At 44.7% G+C, this 20,808-nt stretch overlaps 1 protein-coding gene across 3 annotated transcripts in view; it reads right to left on the bottom strand.

Annotated features, from left to right (window-relative positions):
- The window catches only part of QSER1 (glutamine and serine rich 1), a 1,012,913-nt gene that overhangs the window by 407,342 nt on the left and 584,763 nt on the right, over positions 1-20,808 (bottom strand). The gene's annotated exons all lie outside the window — the stretch shown is intronic.

Here is a 20,808-nt window from a genome sequence, read left to right as displayed (position 1 = left end):
GGTGGATGCATGATGCCATCATCCCCATGATCTTGCTCGCAGTCCTCACTGTCCGAGCTTGTCCCTTCCGGTAGAGGCGAGTTTCCTTCACCAGTGCCCTCTCCCTCTTCTCGCTGGGGAACACCTTGCCCTGTAAGGTGTTGATCTGTGCTCCCAGGAAGAGCTTCACCTGTTCCGGCTCCATTGATGATTTCTTCCAATGGATGGAGAACCCCAGGCTTATGAGCGTGCTCGTCACTGTGTGTGCGTGCTGCTTGCATTTCTGGTATGAGTTTGCTTTCACCAGCCAGTCGTCCAGGTAGGGTTATACGTGTATTCCCTGCCTTCGTAGGTGCGCTGCGACTGCTGCGAGGCACTTTGTGAAGACCCTTGGTGCTGATTTGAGCCCGAAGGCTAGTGTCATGAACTGGTAGTGGCTTTCTCCGATGGTGAACCTGAGCATATGCTTGTGCTTTCTGTTCATTGGGATGTGCAGGTAGGCGTCCTTGAGGTCTATTGTGACCATGAAGTCGCCGATCTGCAATTGCAGGAGCACCTCTTGCAGGGAGGTCATTTTGAATTTTTGCGTTTTTATGAATTTGTTCAGGAACCTTAGGTCCAGAATGGGTCTCATTGTCTCGTCTACTTTTGGTACCAGGAAGAACGTTGAGTATATTCCTTTGTTTCTTTCCTTGAAGGGTACCCGTTCTATGGCCTGCTTCCGCAGGAGTTCCTTTGCTTCTTCCTGAAGACACTCTAGCTGCTTGCTTGCTAGTGGTTTTCTTTTTGGTTTTCTGCTTGTTGGCCTCCCCTCCAACTCTATGCAGTATCCGAATTGGATGATGTTGAGGATCCATTTGTCTGATGTGATTTCTCTCCATTCTTGGAGGTAAAATCTTAATCTTCCTCGCACTGGTGTTATGTGGTCGTAGATGTTTAGCTTGTCTTGACCCCTCTGTAAGTGCTGCCCCCTGGGATCTTTTCTGTGGGCGGGCACACGGAGTTTTTTTGAAGTCCCTTAGAGGCGGGCTGCTGTCCCCCTCCTCTATTCTGTCCACGTCCATTTCCTCTCCCTCGAAAGGACTGGCCTCTTTGTTGGTACTGCCAGGACTGCTTCTGCTGACCCTGCTGGGCCTGCGAGTCTGCCTGGTGCGTTTGTTGGAAAGCCTGGTGTGATGTACCTGGCTGGTTTCCACCTCTCCCGCCAGGCCTCCGTGACGGGGTGCCTCTTTTGTTGCCTCTGAACTGCAATGCTCCCATGGACCTTGCTGTTTCGTTATCCTTTTTTAGTTGACTCAGCTTCTCATCAACTGTTGTTCCGAACAGCATTTCGCCGTTGAACGGCGTGTTCACGATGCTGTGTTGCACCTCGGGTTTGAAACCTGAAATCCTGAGCCAGGCGTGTCTTCTTTCAGTGACACCCATCATCATGAGCCTGCTGGAGGTGTCTGCTCCATCCAGGGCCGTCTTAAGGCAAGAATTTGCCGCGTTCTTCCCTTCTTCAACCAGCTTTTCGGCCTTCTGTCTGGCATCCTGGGGCAGGTCCTTCACCAACTGCCCCAGCTCCTCCATGATCTGGTACATGTGCCTGTTTATCAGGGTGTTGGAATTAGCCATGCGCCAGTGGGTCGCGGCGTTCCGTTCGATCCTTCTGCCCACCAGATCCATCCTCTTGCTCTCCTTATCCGGTGGTGGTCCAGAGTAGTGGGTACGTTAGCCCTCTTCCTTGCTGTGGCCGTGATAATGGAGTCTGCAGAGACCGTCCCCTGAATGTAGGGTGGGTCCTTTGAGGAATGTTTGTATTTCTTCTCTGTTCTGGGAGTTACTGCCTTGCATGTTGCGGGCTCCCTGAATGCTTCCTTCCCCTGAGCCAAGACGCTGTCGAGCATTGGCAGGTACTGGCTCCTTGTTTGCGTGGGGAGCAATGTCTCTAGAAGGAAGTCTGCTTTCTGCTTCTCTTCGTTGAGCTTGAGTTTGAATGCCGCTGCGGCAGACCTTATCACTGAGTTGTAGGCCCCGATGTCGTCCGGCGGTGAGGGCCTCGAGGGATATGTGTCGACCGCCTCCTCCGGGCTGTCGGTGTCGACATCTAGGTAATCCGCCTCCTGTAAGTCAGAGGGGGCCGACTCTGCGTCCGTCCTGCTGTCCTCTTCCTCCCCATAGTTGTAACTATCGTAGGGATTCTCGTACTCTTCCTGGTCGTCGACCACCTCGACATCCGGGTCTTGTTCCTCGGCGACCTCGTCTTCCTCCTCGACCACCTCCACCACTGGTGGCTTGGTCTTCTGTGGGATCGTGAAGGTTTTCATCTTTGCGTCGAATTATTTCTTCCGCTGCAAGATGTTTTCCATTTCGGCCTCGAGGCGCCTTCTCTTTTTCTCCATCTCGGCCGCGTGTTCTGCGTCGGATGGTTCGGCCGCTCTTTTCGGCGGTTGGCTCTGCGCCGTGCTTTTCGGTGCCGATGTTTTCGACGTCGAACCGGATTTTGGGTCTCTGCTCAGCGTCGGTAGTTTAGGGTCCTTCTCCCTCGGCGTCGATCGATCCTTTTCGGGGACGATTTTCGACGACTTCTGCTGTTCAACAGCACTCGGCGCCGGGGACTCCTTCTCAGAGGATCCGCTAGGCCTGTGAGTACTTGCGGACGCCGGTTGTTTTGGCGTCGGCGCTTTCGGGGCCTTGCCCTCGTTTTTTCGAGACTCAGAGTCTCTCGGGTTCTTGGGGGCCGGAGAGTCTCCTACCTTATCAGAAGTCTTCGTGTAATCGGTCTCTACAACCATGTAGCTGTCGTCTTCGGCGGCAGCGTTGTCCTCTTCCTCGGAAGACATCCCTAGATCGTAGAGGGATGGAGTCGGGGCCTTCCCCTGCAGGGTGGCGTGCGCTACCCTCTGTCTCTCTCTCACACGGAGGGTCTTCGGGGTGAAGGCGGAGCAGGCGTTGCAGTCCTCGCTTTCGTGATTTACCGGTAGACAAAGGTTGCATACCGGGTGCTGGTCCTTCTGCGCGTATTTGTGGTGGCAGTTACGGCAGAACTTGAACGGCGTGTTGTCCATCATCGAGCGCTCAGGCCTCCCTGGACGCTTGCTCGTCGACGTTCGTCGAAGATCTCGATGAATTCTCCTTCTCCTTTGCTGACTCCTCGTCGATGAAGTCTCTTGGATTCTTCAGATGCCTTTTCTTTGCAATTTCTGTATTTTTCTTTCTCCAAAAATGTCTGGAGCCCAAACGGGAACGATCCAGACCCGACCGCGGAAAAAAAGAATCTGAAGATGGCGCCCAAGAGTGGGAGCTTCCGCAGGAAGCATGCCGACGTCACCGGAAATGCACCCAAGGAGGTGTGACGCCGACGCCGACGCCCACCTGGGCTACAAAAAAAAAAAAAAAAAAAAAAAAAAGAAAGGAAAGACTACGAATCCGGACCCAACCACAAGACCGCGGAATAATGCACAGCATAGTGAATCCAGAAAGATTCACGCTGCAAAACTCATGGTATTCCTTCCTTAGCAGTAATTCCAGATATACTAAGACAAATACAAAATGAGTACAGAACAGAACCTGCCCTAAACTTAGGGATGAAGTTATTAAATAACTACGACCAGGTATCAGCCATAATACTAGCTAATATTAAAGGGGAAGCAGCATCAGTGTCACTCCGCCTATGGGAGTTCTCTCCTTTAGAACAGGTGAATGAAATACCCAAAATAATTAAAATTGCGTATGCAGAATCAGGCATGGATAGTTTGGGGGGGAAGAGCTTTAAAACCTTAACTACAGGGCAGACCCGAAAAGGTCACTTCTAACCAGATACCTACTTCTTCTAAAAAGAAGTGGAATGATAAAAAAGAAAACTCTAAAGACAAAAGATCTCAGTCCCAAAGTAGGTCTCCTCCACAGGAGCCCTCTGAAAAGAGGTACCACCTTAGGAATAGGCGATAATATTAGGAAACCTGACAGGTATCAGGATACTGATACATGTTCCTCTTGTTCCTTTTCAGGGCTCGAAGAAAAGCTCAGAAAGAGGAGCGCACACAGTCCAGAGACAAGCAGCACACTCAAGACTTAACTTCTAAAATCCAAAACCTCAATTTAAGAAAAAGAAAGTCGCTGGTCTGAAAATCAGACATGCCCAGAATTCTGAGAATATAACTTCTGAATGGGGAAGGGGCTCTGACGATGCTAGACAATGCTGCAGAAGTAACAATGCTCACCTGAACCTGAAGGAATTTCTGCTGACAGCGGAGTTGAATGATTACATCACGGTGGAAACACCAGACAACAGGGTGAGCATCCGACATAAATTATATGAAATAACACTCCGGATGGAGGGGGACAAGCCCAGGAAAGTAAAAGGTATTTTCTGGTTATGACACCCGGTTAGCAGAACAAGATTGGCCGCCTGCATTCGTAATGGAGTGCCCCAGGGGAGAAAGTATAATTTTTCCTGCATTTTCCAACCATGTTCCCGTTCATCTTAAACATACATATGCACAGGAGTCTGCTGTAGCCCAAGCTCCGGCACTGTACAAAAATCACGCAGGGTGGAATGAGAACTCAACCTACCACGTGATCCTGTTAAAAGTTTCACCTAATGCTCAGGGGCAATATCCAATAAAGCAAGAAGCGAAAACAGGTCAGGGAGATCTTCAATCATCTTGAATACCAGGGGGTCATTGAAAGATGTACCTCTCAAAGGAACAATCCTTGGTTTCCTGTCGCTAAACGACAATATATGTCGTCCAGTTTTAGATTACAGACATTTAAACTCATGCACAAAGACATTTGTTGTTAAAAATGCACTTAGTGCTGCATTGATGAATGAGATTGTGTGCAAAAAATACAAAACCACACTTGATATCTCAAATGGATTTTTCTGCCAAAATATAGCACCTGAAAGCAGGTATCTGACAGCATTCAGTGCATTAGAGTCCCAACGACAATTTTGTTGACTAGCACAAGGGTATACGAATAGCCCTGGTGTATTTTCAGCAAGAGTAACAGAGTTACTTCAAAGATTTGATGAAGAAGTGTTGTCCTATGTGGATGACATTTATCTGACAGGCGACGACTTAGAGAGGCACTTGCCCAGGGTATGCACCATTATTATGGGATTTGCCAGACAGGGCTACAAATTTAACTTTAAAAAAATCAAAAATAGCCCACCGTAATGTCTTATTTATGGGATATGAGCTGTCAAGTGAAGGCACAAAGTCTGGCAGCTAACTTTTTAGAAAAGTGTGCGCTGCTCCAGCCTACAAAATCATTAACAAATTTACAATCAATACTAGGATTCCTAAATTTTTGCAGGACCTACATTTTAGATTACACACAAAAGGTAAAACCTTTCTATGACTTAAAAAACCTGACTTTTCAGCCAGAGATTGGACACAAGAACATACTAATATTCTTCATTTACTCCAGGAAGACATGATTGCTTCCAAACACGCGTAAACGTACGCCACTTAGTGATCCGAATAATTGCGGGTCAATGCGGGTATACTTAGGACCTTTAATGAAGGAGAAACTGTACCAATCGCTTACAAATCACACCTGTACACAAATGCAGAAATGCATTTCACTTCAACAGAAAAAATACTGACAGCCGTTCAGACTGCTGTAGCAAAAAAAAGCTTTGGCTCAGGGGAAACGCATTATTGTCAGAACTCCAGTACTAGCTTTAGAAGCAGTTACAAAGACCAGTATCCCAAATGCAAAAGCGTTACATCCAAGATGGATACAATGAGCTAATTCTCTTACAGCAACAGATGTTGAATACAGATTTGAGACTAATATCAAGGTGGAGGGAAGAGGATTCTGAGTCCATTCGGTTCCCCTGGACAGATACGCAATAATCAAAAATAGAATGGACACTAGTTTCTACAAAACCTTTGGTTTGTATTTCGAAAACCCTCATAGACAACCTGATTTTCTATGGTGCGGTATATCTTTTTATCCGCCTCATCAGGGGTCACGTCATAGGATCCCCTGTGCTGACTCTGCCCTATGGGCAGAGTCAGCACAGGGGATCCTATGACGTTCCACGTGGCAAAAGACCACTAAGCGACTCGCTGTTCCCTGTTGAAGCTATCACCAAGCTAAATACAGCATTGGAATTCCGAGTATAAGTCATTGACACTTATCAACAATACTACACAAATTGTGGAAGTTTTTTATTTATGTGTATCCTTGTATTTGTCCTTGTCCTGACGAAAGCTCCATAGACCTGGCTGGGCTAAGAGAGCTGAAACATGTAGACATTTTTTCCTAAAGACATGCGGTAATCCAGTTACTTGATTACCTTCATATCGATATAATTTTATCTATAGTGTCTAGAACTTATCTCTTAATAAATTCACACATTTTTGTACTAGCCACTACTTTTATCCTTTTCTTTACCTCCTTGTTCACTATTTCTGGACACTTCTACCTGTACCGGAGGTAGCCTCGGGTGAGGCTTGGCACCCAGCACGTTAATCGATTACCCTATGAATACGCCACGACCCCTGATGAGGCGGATAAAAAGATATACCGCACCATAGAAAATCAGGTTGTCTATGAGGGTTTTCGAAATACAAACCAAAGGTTTTGTAGAAACTAGTGTCCATTCTATTTTTGATTATTGCGAATACAGATTTGATCCAAGTTAAAAAAAACACACGCATTCCTGCATAATGAACAAGAATATCCTCTACCTGATGAAATCTTGCCTCTATAACAATATAAATATATTATTTATACTGACAGATCTGCGCAACCGGCCACAGGAAGAAAGCAGCAATATTTTTCGGGGTGTGCTATAGTTAAAGGTCGCCTGAGTGATGGCAAGGTCCATCCTAGTTGCACAAAAACGCAATCTCTAGGAGACTGCATGGCTCAGTTGGCAGAATTAAAAGCACCAATACTGGCACTTGTAAATAAGGATCACAAATTCCCCACACTAATTGTGTGTGATTCTTTTTATTGTGAAGAGTCGTACAATGAGTACTTACATCATTGGGAACAAAACGGGTTTAAGGACGCAAAAGGTGGCACAATTAAGCACAAAATGCTATGGGAACAGGTAGCAGAATTTAAAGCCGAGCTACAGAGGACTCACGTGATCCATACACGGAGTCATCAACGTGATGGCGCTCACGTTGAAGGGAATTCATTGGCTGATGAAGCCGCAAAGGGGGCTGTTCGCACGGCTTCCGTAGCTGCGCTGACTTGTTCAAATACGAGAATAGATGGAGATATTATATCGCATCACGCAAAGGCAGCACAGCAGTACCTAAAACATTTCCACTCAAATACTCCTACAAGTCAGATGGACTAAACATTCCATATGCTCAGATTCCTGGAGTGGGGGATAGAGTAATACTAAAAATGGATCGTAGGCAAGGTTTAATACTAGCTGCACACGAGGGTTTGGGCTTTGCGCACACAGGCATTACAGCGACGATTTCTTTACTGAAACAGCGCTATTGGTGGCCAGGGTTAACTAAACAAACTAAAGACTACGTCTTGAAACGCAACATCTGCCAGCAGTTGAAAGGCTCCAACGTTGCACGCCCTGCGCACAGACGCCATTACTAAAATCTGACAAACCTCTCACTTATGTGTACTTGGAACACTGCGGCCCCTTACAAACGGACGGGGCTTACAGATATATCATGGTTGCAGTGGATTCATGCTCGAGATTCCTATGGTTATGGCCTCAGCGTTCGGCTGACGCTTGAATGGTTATAAAAGATTTGCGAGTCTTTAGCGGCACATACGCAGTTAGCACGTTACATTCTGACCGTGGCCCCGCGTTTAGCTCTCGGGCTTACAAAGGGGCCATGGAAGGAATGGGCGTAGCATTGCACTTCTCATCTCCTTACCATCCTGAGGGAAATCCAGTTGTGGAGAGAAAAAAACGGGACTTAACGCAATCTTTAACAGCTAGGGTATTAGGCAAGGGAGGTAGTTGGGTCACACACCTTTATGGGGCACAGCGGGCATTAAACAACCAGCCAAGAAGCTCTCTAGGGGATGTCACTCCATATGAGGTCCTCCTTGGGACACGAATGTGGGTACCTGATCTTGATTGTGAAGGCGCAGTGGCGGATGAAAAACCATTTGATATCCATGATCGTTTGGCTGTTTTACAGGATCTAAATGAATAAAGGACACAACAAAACAATGTCCATCTAAAGCAGACCGCCAATGAGGAAGTCAAGGTAGTTACGGCAAGACCTGTCTGGATCCCAAAAGTCGGGCATCTGGCCAGAGAGAAAATTGCGGATAAAAAGGAATTTGGACCCTCTTACAGAAAACCTGTACCTGTCCTTGCAGTACAAAGGACAAGAACTGTGCTGCTCCCACCTCTTGCCGGAAAAAAGGAGAAAAGATTTGTTTCAATCGACTTAATCAAACCACAATATGTGGCCGATACTAAACAGTAGGCCTAGTGGACTCCGCTGTAACAGACGCCCTCCTCTAGCTACAATCCAAGAAGTTCAAACAGAAAGACTCATCACGTTTGAAGACCCACCTGTAAGGAATGAAGGACTAAGCAACAATGCTATGGAACTTGTTCCACTTGAACCAGACATTGAAAATCAAAATGAATATCAGAACAATTCACAAGTTGCAATTAGACCAAATACAGACGTCTACCTCAACATGCCTCGTCAAGAGGAAAATAACATTTCAACTAATCTCGATGCAATTCCTACAATTGATCGAATAGCTTCTGTCAGCTATTTCATTAACTTTGATAAGTTTTCTCTGGATCCAAGTGAGCCGGAAACGACGCCAGCCAAAACACCATTCAAGCAAGAATTAAAGAACGTATTTCTCTTTCTTCAAAAGACATACCTGGTGACATACCTGGTATCACCTTGGATTGAACTCTGGGTAATTTCTGGGATATTGTTTTTTTGTTTATGGCTAGGCTTAGTATTGACTTTTGGTATGCTTATCAATGGACACTATCTACAACAAGGTTCCAAAGACCAAAAGGTCAACATCCTACTGAAGCCACATCCATCATCAAATTGTGCACAAAGAGACTTGTCATCGGTGAACATTACAGCTGTTCCAATACCCAATGGTATAGTCTGGGACAAGGTTGAGTTCAAAATGTTCTGCCCGACCGAACTTTATTAATCATGTATTTAAAATCTCATTAAGTGATTTCATTACCTCCAGTACATTTTCTGATGATTGGGACACTGAAACAGTAAATAACATAGTGTCTGATTTAGAGAAAACTGCTGCATTTCTAATAATGAAATGTTAGAGGGTTCTTCAGACTGACAAATTGCACTGTTACCAACATTATGGTTATCATTTGGGATTCAAGGGACCGGCAAGTCCAGGGTACAAAGGCACTATTTAGAGCATGTCCCATTCCACAGCAGATGATCTCTTTAAATGATACTGTGCAAAAGACATCCTGTCTTGGAATAGCCAAGATAAAGGACCTGAACACTCCAAAATTTCCTACACCAACACAGGGGTGGAAGAATTCTTCTACAAAGGAAGGGGCAACAGTTGATGATGTACTAAAGTACAATAGATCAGACCCAAATTGGAAGGAGTGGGTGGTCTGGCCCTTAGACACAAACACGTCCTAAACGGTTCCTACACATCACCAAGGGACTCAGTATGCATAGGCCAGTTCCACGATATGTACAGAGAGAACATCCAGGGTTAGTGACATCCTATAGTATTGGGACGTTGTGCCTAGAATGGCTAGAGACCTCAACACTTGCAGAAGTGAAACACTTATCTTTACTCTCACAAGACACGGATCTTAGGGACTTTTTTACTACGACCTAGGAAACAATGTCAAAAACATTTCATATATGCAGGCATTTATGCTGCCTATAATGAAATCTGGAAGATTTCCCAGCAAGAAGCCTCAGAGAGAATACGGGAAATATATTGTATAAACTTAAAAAAGCTTTAGCTGTGGTGGATAATGGGTTAACAACTTTGACCTCCAGCGTATATTTATTGGGCAACATTGTATCTTCTGCAATTGACCTACTGGAACAGGATTTAGCCAGATTACAACTCGGCAAATCACAGTTACGTTCTATTATGTTATTGAGCTGGACGCTGCAATCTTTGCGTATAGGCTTTGTGCCATCGCGTTTTATAAACGGTACGTCTCTGTTTTCAGAAGACAATCTAACTGATACACAGATAGAAATGGCACAAAGGCGAGCAAGATATACAATGCTGCAAATTGAAAAATTGGACAGGCTACCATTCACAGTGGCTGAATTACCATCCACTGAGTGGTTAATCCACAGCCAAATCACTCTCCCGGTCACTACCTTTCAGTTTCACTATTGCTTTGAGCAAAGGCAGGCAGGCAAATATGAAAAGTTGGGTAAATGATACATTAGGAAATTCTAGGATTTACCATATAGATTTCAATGCCAGAGTGGGGCTCAAGAAGTGTTTCTTAGTGGTACCAACTGCAAGAACGCTTTATGGGGTTCTCTCATATGCCAAGATATCAGTTTGCACGGGGCCTGTAATGGTTCAGTTTCGAATCTGTCTTGCCACATGAAAGGAACTCCAGCTGCCATGATTACGCCAGTGTTTGAGTTACTTTCGAATGGGAGTTACTTGATGCTAAGCGATCACGGTTGTTGTGAGATGCTCCCGGGCATTGCCTATCTGGCCACTGTGAACACCAGGGTTACTTGCTGAATGCAAGTATTGTTTCCTTGGACAAAAACAGTCAGGGAGGCGCCAGTATGGCCTTCACAGAATGTTTCTTTTATACAGTTTAATGCTTTGAGCAGAATGAAAGCCATGCTTTTACAGGAAACCGTGCCGTTAACCTCCGCTCAAGAAACCTTTGAACTTCAAGTTGCAAGGATCTCGACAGAGATACAGGCGCTAATGCGTACTAACTCCCCCGACATTTTGCAGAAATTATCGGTCATATCGTTAATCTGTCAGATACGAGCGGTATTGTACACCTATTCAAGACCATAGAGTCAGGATTCCTTAACACCTTCCAGACCATCCTCGGAGTTATTCCTAACTTTATAAACTCCGTTTTTCGAAGCATTTTCGGGGGTCTACCTCTGATCCTGCTGGCTATTGCTGGAATGCTGATTGTCGTTTACCTGTTACAAAATGGACAGACCATCCGCCAGCGAGATTGCAAAAGATCTCCTGGAAAGATATTACCGTGATCGCATGGTACAACATCTAGGTGCACCTCGCTTTCGAGAACTAAGAGCTTCTAGGTTCCTGTCATTCAGACAAGTTTTCGAAGACTGCATCATACCTGTTTTGAGGAGGAGAATGCGATTTGGACATCTGTCTGACACTTCTAACGGAGACGCCAGCGGACTTAGACTTCAGACTGGAACTACTGCGGTCCCAAGCTTGTTTCTGTCCTCAGCTTATTCCCATCTTAAACACACGCATTCCTCAAGGATACGCAGGGGCCCTTAACTGAGTTGGATTTCAGCACCACCCTTGGCACCAAGGTATCGACTACAGCACCGGCTGCCTCTCCAACAGCTATTGCCAGCAATGAGTTTCATCTATGCACTCTTGACGTGCTATACGAGGTCCTACAATGTTTGTCCCCTACGACATCAGGCAACGACAATGTTATGTCTCTCAGCCATGACATATAATCTAAATCTGGTTCACCGTGTTCTGGGAACAAATTCAGTTTCTTTCTTTGCCATTCTTTTTCTCAAAAGAACTTTTTTTCAAATTGACACTTTCTATAACAAAGCATGGCCTTCTAAGTTCAACTTGAGTGATCAAACTCATTTAGAACTGTGATTTGCGGAACTTTACAACAATGTCATATTTTCCCAAAGAAAATGTTTCCTCGTTTTTTTAGAAACCTTTTAAATGACAGCTTGATAATTTATGCAACGACACAGTTATAAATGTGTATCTCAAATGTGTATTATTATTGTTAAGTATTAAGTGGAGTGGGTGTTATATTTCATATCGGAACCCTGATATAGGTCCAGGGAACATCGTACAATTTCCTTACATCATCTCCCCGTCATTTCATATGAACGAGCCTTACAAGGACATAACTCCAAATAAGGACAGAATGCCTTGTCTGGACATAACGCCTTATAAGGACTGCAGCCTTTTATGGGCTAAACCTTTCCCCTAGTTCCATGCCGAGGGTGGGTTTTTCCCAATCGATATTGCTAAGACGTCATCCTTAGCACATATGAATAATTTATGAATACACTCCAGGAGGCACACTTCACCTCTCCCATTCGACGCACAAGGTTTAATCCCCAACGTCATCCTCCTACTGAACAATGGGTAACACACTCACATAGACTGTATAAATACAGCACCTCTTGCTATCAGTAGTCAGGAGGGAACTGAGACTTCAAGGCAGACACACTGACAGAGACGATGCGGCTCCGACATGCAATCGCTCCAGCTGACAGTGGTCTGACTATCCCTGGCGGGGTGTCCAACTCAAGTCCAGGACTAAGTCCCACACTCTCACTATTCAGGTATGGGGGTTCGACTAAATCCTAGCAGGATTCTTGGCTAATAGATTCTTGGCTCTTAGACGCTTAGGCTGTTTTGGCACCTACTCACATGCTAGGTACATCAAGACAGGCATCTTAGGAGTACGCACTTTATTTTATAAATGCATTTTATAATCATGTATGTGTTCATGACTATTGCAAAATGGAAGAACAATACTATTCCTTTGTATTCACTGTACTGCTGATTCTATATCTATGGTACTGTGTCACAGTTGCAGCAGTACATTTGTTTTACATGAGAAGAACAACGGTACAATAAAATCTTATTGTAAACAAGCCCGACTGTTTCTCCTGTGTATCGCTCTGAGAGCAAAACAAGCAAGCACGAGTGACTGGGTGAAAAATAGTATATTGTTTACACAAGTCTGAGGAATCAGGGTTTGTTGTGTTCTGAGGTTGCCGAAAACTAATCTCTCTGATAATAGGAGATACTAGTGGCACTGCGAGCTAGCTAATGCAAAACATATTCGAACATATTTGGTGGGGGTGTACAGAGTCAGTCTACCACCAGACCCACAATATATGTTATCCGTAAACAGCGCAGGTCCTGCATGAAGAGTACAATAGGAACTACACTACAAGAGGAGGCACAACCCTTCTTCCAACTAGAGTCCATACCAGGCTTCTTCAACGAGTAGCTCATGAGCTACAGGTGCTCTCCGGGTAACGGCAAGTAGCTCTCCTGAGTGCAGTAAAGCCTAATAGATTAGAAGGTTTTGAATGGCTGAATGAATGCACAAATAACAAAATTATAATGTGTGTATTAGAGACAAAAATGTGTGTATTTCCAGAACCGATAAATTGAGGGTAGGTAAAAAATGGCTGAATTTCAAAAATATATTTGAAGCTGATATTTGAGTGATAAACCATTTCGAGTTGAGCAGACTTATTACTAACATCATTACCTTTGTGCCAGGGGCATTGCTTTTAGGTACTATCCTTGTAAAGAGACATTTAAACTTGGAAAGCCTTTTCTTCTTTACTGCTGAGATCTCTGCTTGGTGCACTGACGTGATTGCTTCTAGTATATGTGCACATGGTGGCAAGTAATGTAATCTTGTCTTAATTGGTCACTGTTACAACAATAATATTATGAGTAGCTCTGTATAATTTACATCAAACATAGGTAGCTCTTACTACAGGAAAAGTTGGAGTTCCCTGGTCCATAAATTACTGTAGGAAGGTGTATTATTATGTAGTGATGTTGGTTAGACTTCACTATGTAATACTCTCACAATGCCCCCAAAATGGCTCTTGGATTCACAATATTAAATGGAATCAGAGAGACAGCCTTTCTCCCCAGACTCCTCTATTCTGCCAGTTTTAAAAATGGCAGAAATATATCTTAGCTGTACAGACCAGGTAGCCAACACTAGAGACGTGTCTAGCCTACTGGAAGTGTACAACTCTTGACTACATAATTTTCCCATCTGCCCTGGTGCAAATGTGCTTAGGGAGGCAGCCTGGTTGCACATCACAGGCTGTGTAAGCTTTGAAGTTCAAGTCCTTGATGTGCCACTTCACTAGTCAAACTATCAGGGAGTGAGGTGGGACCTCCTTCCCATCCAGGTCATTGTTTTTAACTCCTGGGAGAGTTCACACCTCCTGGCAGGGGCGTCAGATTCCGGTCATGGCTACAACAGCTGTGGGCTGAACGGAGCACAGGAAAGGCTGGGTCAACCTGGTGGGCAACCTTTAAGGTAACCACCTGGGTGCATGCCACATCGTCCTCAGCACGAGAAGTGTATCAGGGGTAAGGAGGCATGTTGCTGGATACCAAACATGGCATATTTCAGCTGTACCATAATGGAGATGGTGACCTTGAAGTTGCCCGGGTGCCAGCCCACGTTATGCTATGGACCGCTGATCTCTTATAGCAGCCCTTAATGGAAAAGGTTACTGAAGGGACATCTAAGATTGCACTTATATATCCTCACCTTTAATATAAAGCACCCTGCCTCCTGGACTCAGAAGGCCTTCCTTTGGGGTGACTGGGATATATTAAAAATAGTGCACTGATCTTGCACACATGGTGAAGGCAACGTAGAGTTCGAGCAGTTTGCACAGCTCCTGCAGTCTACAATGGCAGGACTGCTGCCATCTGTTTAATAGGCATTTGCAAGGGGGTGAAAGTCCTTGCCAATTGGGGTTACCAATTCATGTGTGTCAGTTTTAGGGAGAGGGCACAGGCACTGGGGCCTGGGCAGCAGGCTCCAGTGCACTTTCAGTGTCATAACCTACAGCATTGGAGCAAAATGTTGGGTGGTGACCATACAAAAAGGCACTTTTCTACAATTACTGGAAATAATAGCACGATATATGCAGACTTAGATTTTTTTATGCATCTCTCTCTTATTATTGAAAATTCAGGACACATCCACTGAAGTGAATTTATAGAGCGGATTGACCTGAAGAAAGCAGACAGCATCCAATTTAGGGCATTCAATTAGGTCTGAAACGTCAACCTTCCTTATCAGGGCTGAATGATTGCCCTAACAAGTTTTTAATCCTATCCACTGGGGACTGCAATAAAACTGTCTGTGCCACATGGAGGTAGTTTTCAGTTTTCCACTCTACACCAATTATTCTTCTCACCCTCAGCTATTGATGTTGGCCCACCTATCCATCCTCAATAGCTCCCCTGCAGGTTCAGGATAGTATCCCACATTGGAGGACTTTTTCTATCAATGTCAGGAAATGTGGGGCCTGATGAAGAAACATGCCAACTCTGGTGGGTGAGGTCTTCCCTCCAGCAATGAGTAGGTATCCCACACACGGGCTACGTGAGGTTTAATTAACTCCTATACATCCGGGCACCATCACAACTGGTAAAATGAACTAGAAGTTGTGATAGTGCCGAATATACGAATAACTGAATGATAACACATGGCAAATGCTTCAGCGAAGTATCAGTGAACATTCTTTAATAAATACAGATAGCCAAAATCATTTAGAATGTAACACATTTTTGCTTCCAAGGATCATCAGTGGTGTGTGGGTAGACTGGGGAGAAAAAATCCTCTACTGGGGAATAGGGCTAGGGGTTCCCCGTTAATGAGTACAACTAATGTGACCCGTGAGGAGAAGTCACAGGAGGGGAGGGAGGAGGTGGTGGAATTGTCCTTTGGCCTTTTAGGGCATGGAGGCAGCAGAGAGATGTCTGGAGATGAAGCATCCTCAAAGTCGAAGCTGAGCTTTCTAGGCAAAGTATTTTCTGGAGCAGAGATCTTGCCTGTATGTGAGCGAATGATGTTTCGAGGCTACATTTCATGCAGATCCTGTTGGAGCTTTTTGAGTACAGACCTCTCTTTGGAGTCGCCTGTATCTGAGCCGACTGTTTTCGGCCCCGACTAAGGCATTGGCTTCAAGACTTTGGTGCGGACACGTGTTCTCAGACTCGTTGGCCGTTTGGGATGGGGGGATGGAGGTTGAGGCTCTTGGCTAGATTCCGTCTCGGCACCGACACCTTGCTTTGGTGTCGACCGGAGCCAGAAGGTGGTGGAACACCAAAAGGCAGCAGTGACGTACGCATGGGGCTCGACAGCCAACCCTTCGACGTGCAGTCGCCTACCTTGGCGGGGCTACCTAAAGTCCGACTAGCCCTCCTAAGGGCTCAACTGAAATCAGCGGCCTGACTCATCATAGGGTCTTGAAAAGTGATCACTTCACACCAGATCTAACTCAACTCAATTGGCTCGCTATTGAACCAAGGATCCACTTCAAAATAGCCTACCTGACGCACAAATCTCTTCATTATAACACTCAATTTACCTGGCAATAAAACTCGAACTATATGGTTTGAACCAGACGCTAAGAAGCTTCAACACTCTACTAGTGAAACTACAAAAATTGAAGAAGAAGAAAACTTACAACCACGCCTTCTCCGGTCTCGCCTCAAGAATATGGAACTCTCCTCCCCCTGAAATCAGAGCTAACCCTTCGACCACCTCATTCAAAAAAGAAGTCAAAGGGATGTTCCTGAAATATTTCCTGCAGCTATAGACTTGAAGTCACCAAACTAACTTTCATTTCTACAGCACAAATTCTCCTTGTGTTCGCTTTACAGCACAAATCTACCTTTCAAGTTTGCAATGCTTTGATTCCTTATATCTAATATGATCACCTAATGTTTGCTTAACTTCTTTTATGGTTTGCTTTTATGTACAGCGCTGTGACACCCAGTCGGGTCATGCTCACGCTTTATAAAACCTTTCAAATAAAAAATTAAATAAATGTGTCTTATAAGAGGTTTGGGTGTTGACCATACTTACGAGTCTCGCCGTGGTTCAGACAAGCTCTCCTGGGTCAACAGAGGTAGATAGCGCCCTCAGGCACCTCTTACTCCTCTTTAACAACTTCTTCCCTGGGCTACGAAGAGTCGGATCTGATGATCTCAGGACTGGGTTGGTGGACCAATAGATCTGGTGACTCACTAGATTTTTCCTCAGGCCAAAGCAGATCTCCCTCACCAAAGATGTCCGGGGCATCTCTGATGATGATCAAAACATTTATTTGTGGACCCACTGCCTGCTTCTCTGCTGCTGCATGATCTTTTTGCTCCTGAAGGCCAAGCAAGAGTTACAACAGTGTTTGGTGATGATCTGGAGGGAGGCACAGGTTACAGACGGCATGGAAGTCAGCCCAAGGGTACTTTGAGTGGCACTGAGACTATCTTTTAAAAGGCAGTAAGGAGGATGTGTAGCCCTGAATGGCAGAGGTCCAAAGGTTGGGAGGCCCGGTTAATCGATGAAGATGTCCTGGACGGTTAAGGTGAAGAAGGCCAAAAGAACGGTAGGCTCACTTAAAATTCTTCTGCGGAACAGGAATGAAAGGCAACAAACTCTAGGGCTGCAAAGATCAGCATTGAACATGTTGTAAAGGGAGCAACACTGATACACATCTGAAGATGATGGAGAAGAAAAATCAATCTAACAATGAAAGTTAGTGCCCATGCACATTCACAACCAGGAGGAGGATTCACCAAGACCTTGTGACTCCTTCGAAAATAAACAAGTTGTAACAGTCAAACCCCAACACCTGAAGGCATAAGTATGCAAAGCATGTGTTTACAGCCACACATGCTACAAACATGTATTTACTCTTCATTTTAATTATCACAATTATATTTGCTACTCTAAAACTGCATATATTCTGCAGCAGTTGGCTTTTAATCAAAGCCTTTACCTTCACTAGTCTGCTGTCTTATGTGTTAATTCACTCAAATGAAAGTGAGTAGAAGCCAAGACAATGTCTTTAGCCTAAAAGGTAATGTTAGTTTCTTAAATGCAGCTGTTCCAAAAAAGCTTGGGAGCGGTGCCTCTTTTCCATACTATGAATGTTAAACTAGAATATCTGCACTGTCTGAGGACTAAGGGACATTCCCTTCTGGTGATCAGGATCAGCCTGGCATGCAAGTGAAGGTTTGTCTCAATTATCATCATCATCTGTACTTTTTGATCTTGTTTTTGATGCTTGAAAGATAACCAGTCCCAATGGAGTAATGTAGAGTGGTAAGGACCGATGAGTTAGGCAATTGTGACACGCATGCTGTTGAATTAAAGAGTGTACTTTGGCGCAGAGAGTAGTGCAACAGCAGTGAATGATATGGCATGTTCCATAGTGTGATGAGGGAAGACATGGAGCATACTTGTATGGTGTGTTATCGTTTGGCGTAGTCAGTTTGGTGTTAAGTTGTGTAGGGCAATGTGGTAAGGGGTTGAGTTTTGCAATAAGGTACAATATGTGGTAATGCAGAAAAAAGTTACTTATCTTGAGTAACAATATTTATAGTGGACCATATATCTACAGAGGTCTGACCTTAAGAATACTCCACAGGTGCTAGACTTGATACAGAAACCTTTTTCTTCTGCAGTACCTCACCACGTAATACCACTTGCTATTCCACTCAGCAACTGACAACCAGCAACACTCAAGTAGATTCCTTATCTGATGAATGAACCCCATAGCAGTACCTTCCAGTAGGAACTAATGGTGACCATTAACCACGAAAATCATTTAGTATAGCCCATGCAAATTATCCATCGTTCTGCGCCTCAGCTGCCAGACAGTACTATTTTGCACCAGTATGTGGAGTCGGCCAGCAAATTTCTACCCTGGGCCGTCCCTTGTGAAAGCAGTGGAATGTGCCAAGACCAACAGAAAATGTGCACAAATGTTAGCTGAAGGGCATTCTTAGGTAAGACGTAGCATATCTTATTACATACAGCGGACCACCACAAGATAGCCAATTGAGTCACAGCTTTGCCTTCCTTGACCCCAGCAAATCTGACAAAGAAAGGATTATTCACCGACTCTGACTTGAGCTGATCAATGTAGCATGAGACAGCTGAGTTAGGGCGCTGCTTTTCTGATGGAAGGGTGAAAGACTGGCCCACGTGCAAGGAGGAAATCAGCATTTGCAGAAAAATAAGAGAAGTGCAGAGAAACAATTTGTTCGACTATTACATAGAAAACAGTGGGTGGATCGAAAAGGCCTGCAAATCTCTGACCTTAAGGGCTGAAGTACTTGCCACCGAAAAAAATACAGCATTTAGGGTCAAGAGAAGGATTCAACAACGATGCATTGAACCAAACTATGAGCCTATGAGAAAAGTCAGTACTCATTTTATATCTGTGGTACAATGAAGGGCATGGGCCGAAACCTATACAATAAACCTTTGAAAAATGCAACACTAGAGACTATCTGAACAAAGCATGGTGAGGAAGACATGAAGGCAAAAAGAGCAGCCAAATAGCCTTTGATCATAGAAACTGCTAAGCCATGTTGAGTAATGGACACTGCAATTCTCAGGGGGTCAGGCACATGAGTGTCAACGGGTTAAAGCCTGCTGCTTGGAACCAAGCGATCAATCTGTCCCAGCGACCTGCATAGACAGAATTGGCGATTGTATTTGGGGCAGTTAAGATGACGTACACTACTTCTGAAGGTATCATGGAGGATTTTAACTGGCACTGCTCAATCTCTACACACACAGTTGAGTTTGTGAGAATTAGGTTGGAGAACTGGACCATTAAGTTGCAAAAGCAGATCCATCTTCTCTGGTGGGGGAAAAGGAGCTGAATCTAACAAATCGGCATACCAAATTCACTATCTTCTGGAGGTGTTCGGCCCGGTTAAGAAACACCATTTTTACAGGCTTACGTTCTTAAGTTGCCTTCTTTACCCTTAAACATGATGACATTTGACACACATGCAACATAGGATAACATTCCTCAAACTCAGTTTGCACACAACACCACTTCATAGGCAATATATCAGAACACCTTGAACATTCTGTACAAGAACCAAGTTCAGCATGCAAGATGTTATTTGTTTTTGGTCACTCTGCGGCATAGCTTTAACAATAGTATAAACAATAGCAGCCTGACTAGGACTTTGGGATGGTAACATGGAGGATGCTATCATATATATGACGTCAAGCCTTTGTTTAGTCAGAGAAGCATTTCGCTGGCATGGAGAGGTCAGTCTATGCTGGAATTCCAGCTCAGCTGATCCCTGTCCCCTCATGCAAGGGATGCTGTCCATCTCTACACCAAGACGGGTAGCTTGCTGAAACATACCTATAAGTAATGGGCAATTAGGCCACCCAACAGGGATTTGGCAGATCCACTCACCTTAGACATAAATATTGAAACTGCATCTTGTGTATTTCTTGTATATCTGTTTGGGTATGCATAAGTGGCTAAGCAAAAGGGTTATAGATCAGTTACCACAATTTCCTGAGGAAGTCAGGATTGTCATGTTCTGAGGGTGCACATACATTGGTCACCCTGTAAGGTACAGATAGTACACTGGTGCAGATGGTGCACTGTGAGCTAGCAGGACTATAGGCCAACATATCCTGAGGGGTGCTCAGAATCAGTCTTGAAACAGTCCAAAGTTTATGTTGTCCAACACACGCATTTTTACTTGAGAAAGTACAAGCTGTACGACTCTATCTATGTGGTGATTAGATGAGTTATCATTCTACAAACCCTGCAGAACACTTGGAATCACTAGACTAGAAGGAAGTACATAAAGCAACAACTACAGGAGGAGAGCGTTCTGAAAGGAACTGTTAGGGGAAAGGGCAGATCCAAGGTGGTTTTTTTATCTTTGGGACTGTGGTAAGGAGGATGACGGAGGGAAGCACAGCTGGTAGAAATCTTGTATGTCTCATCAGGGAGGACCTCCTATTCGTGGTTCTACAGAGACCGGCGAATCAAGAAATAGACCTTCACACTGTGAAAGCCTATCAAGTAAGCGGACACTGGGAAAACGCCACCTTCAACAGCC

This window comes from Lissotriton helveticus, chromosome 3_1, assembly GCF_964261635.1.
Source record: "Lissotriton helveticus chromosome 3_1, aLisHel1.1, whole genome shotgun sequence".
Lineage (NCBI taxonomy): Eukaryota > Metazoa > Chordata > Amphibia > Caudata > Salamandridae > Lissotriton > Lissotriton helveticus.
This window is presented reverse-complemented; position numbering and strand designations above follow the sequence as displayed.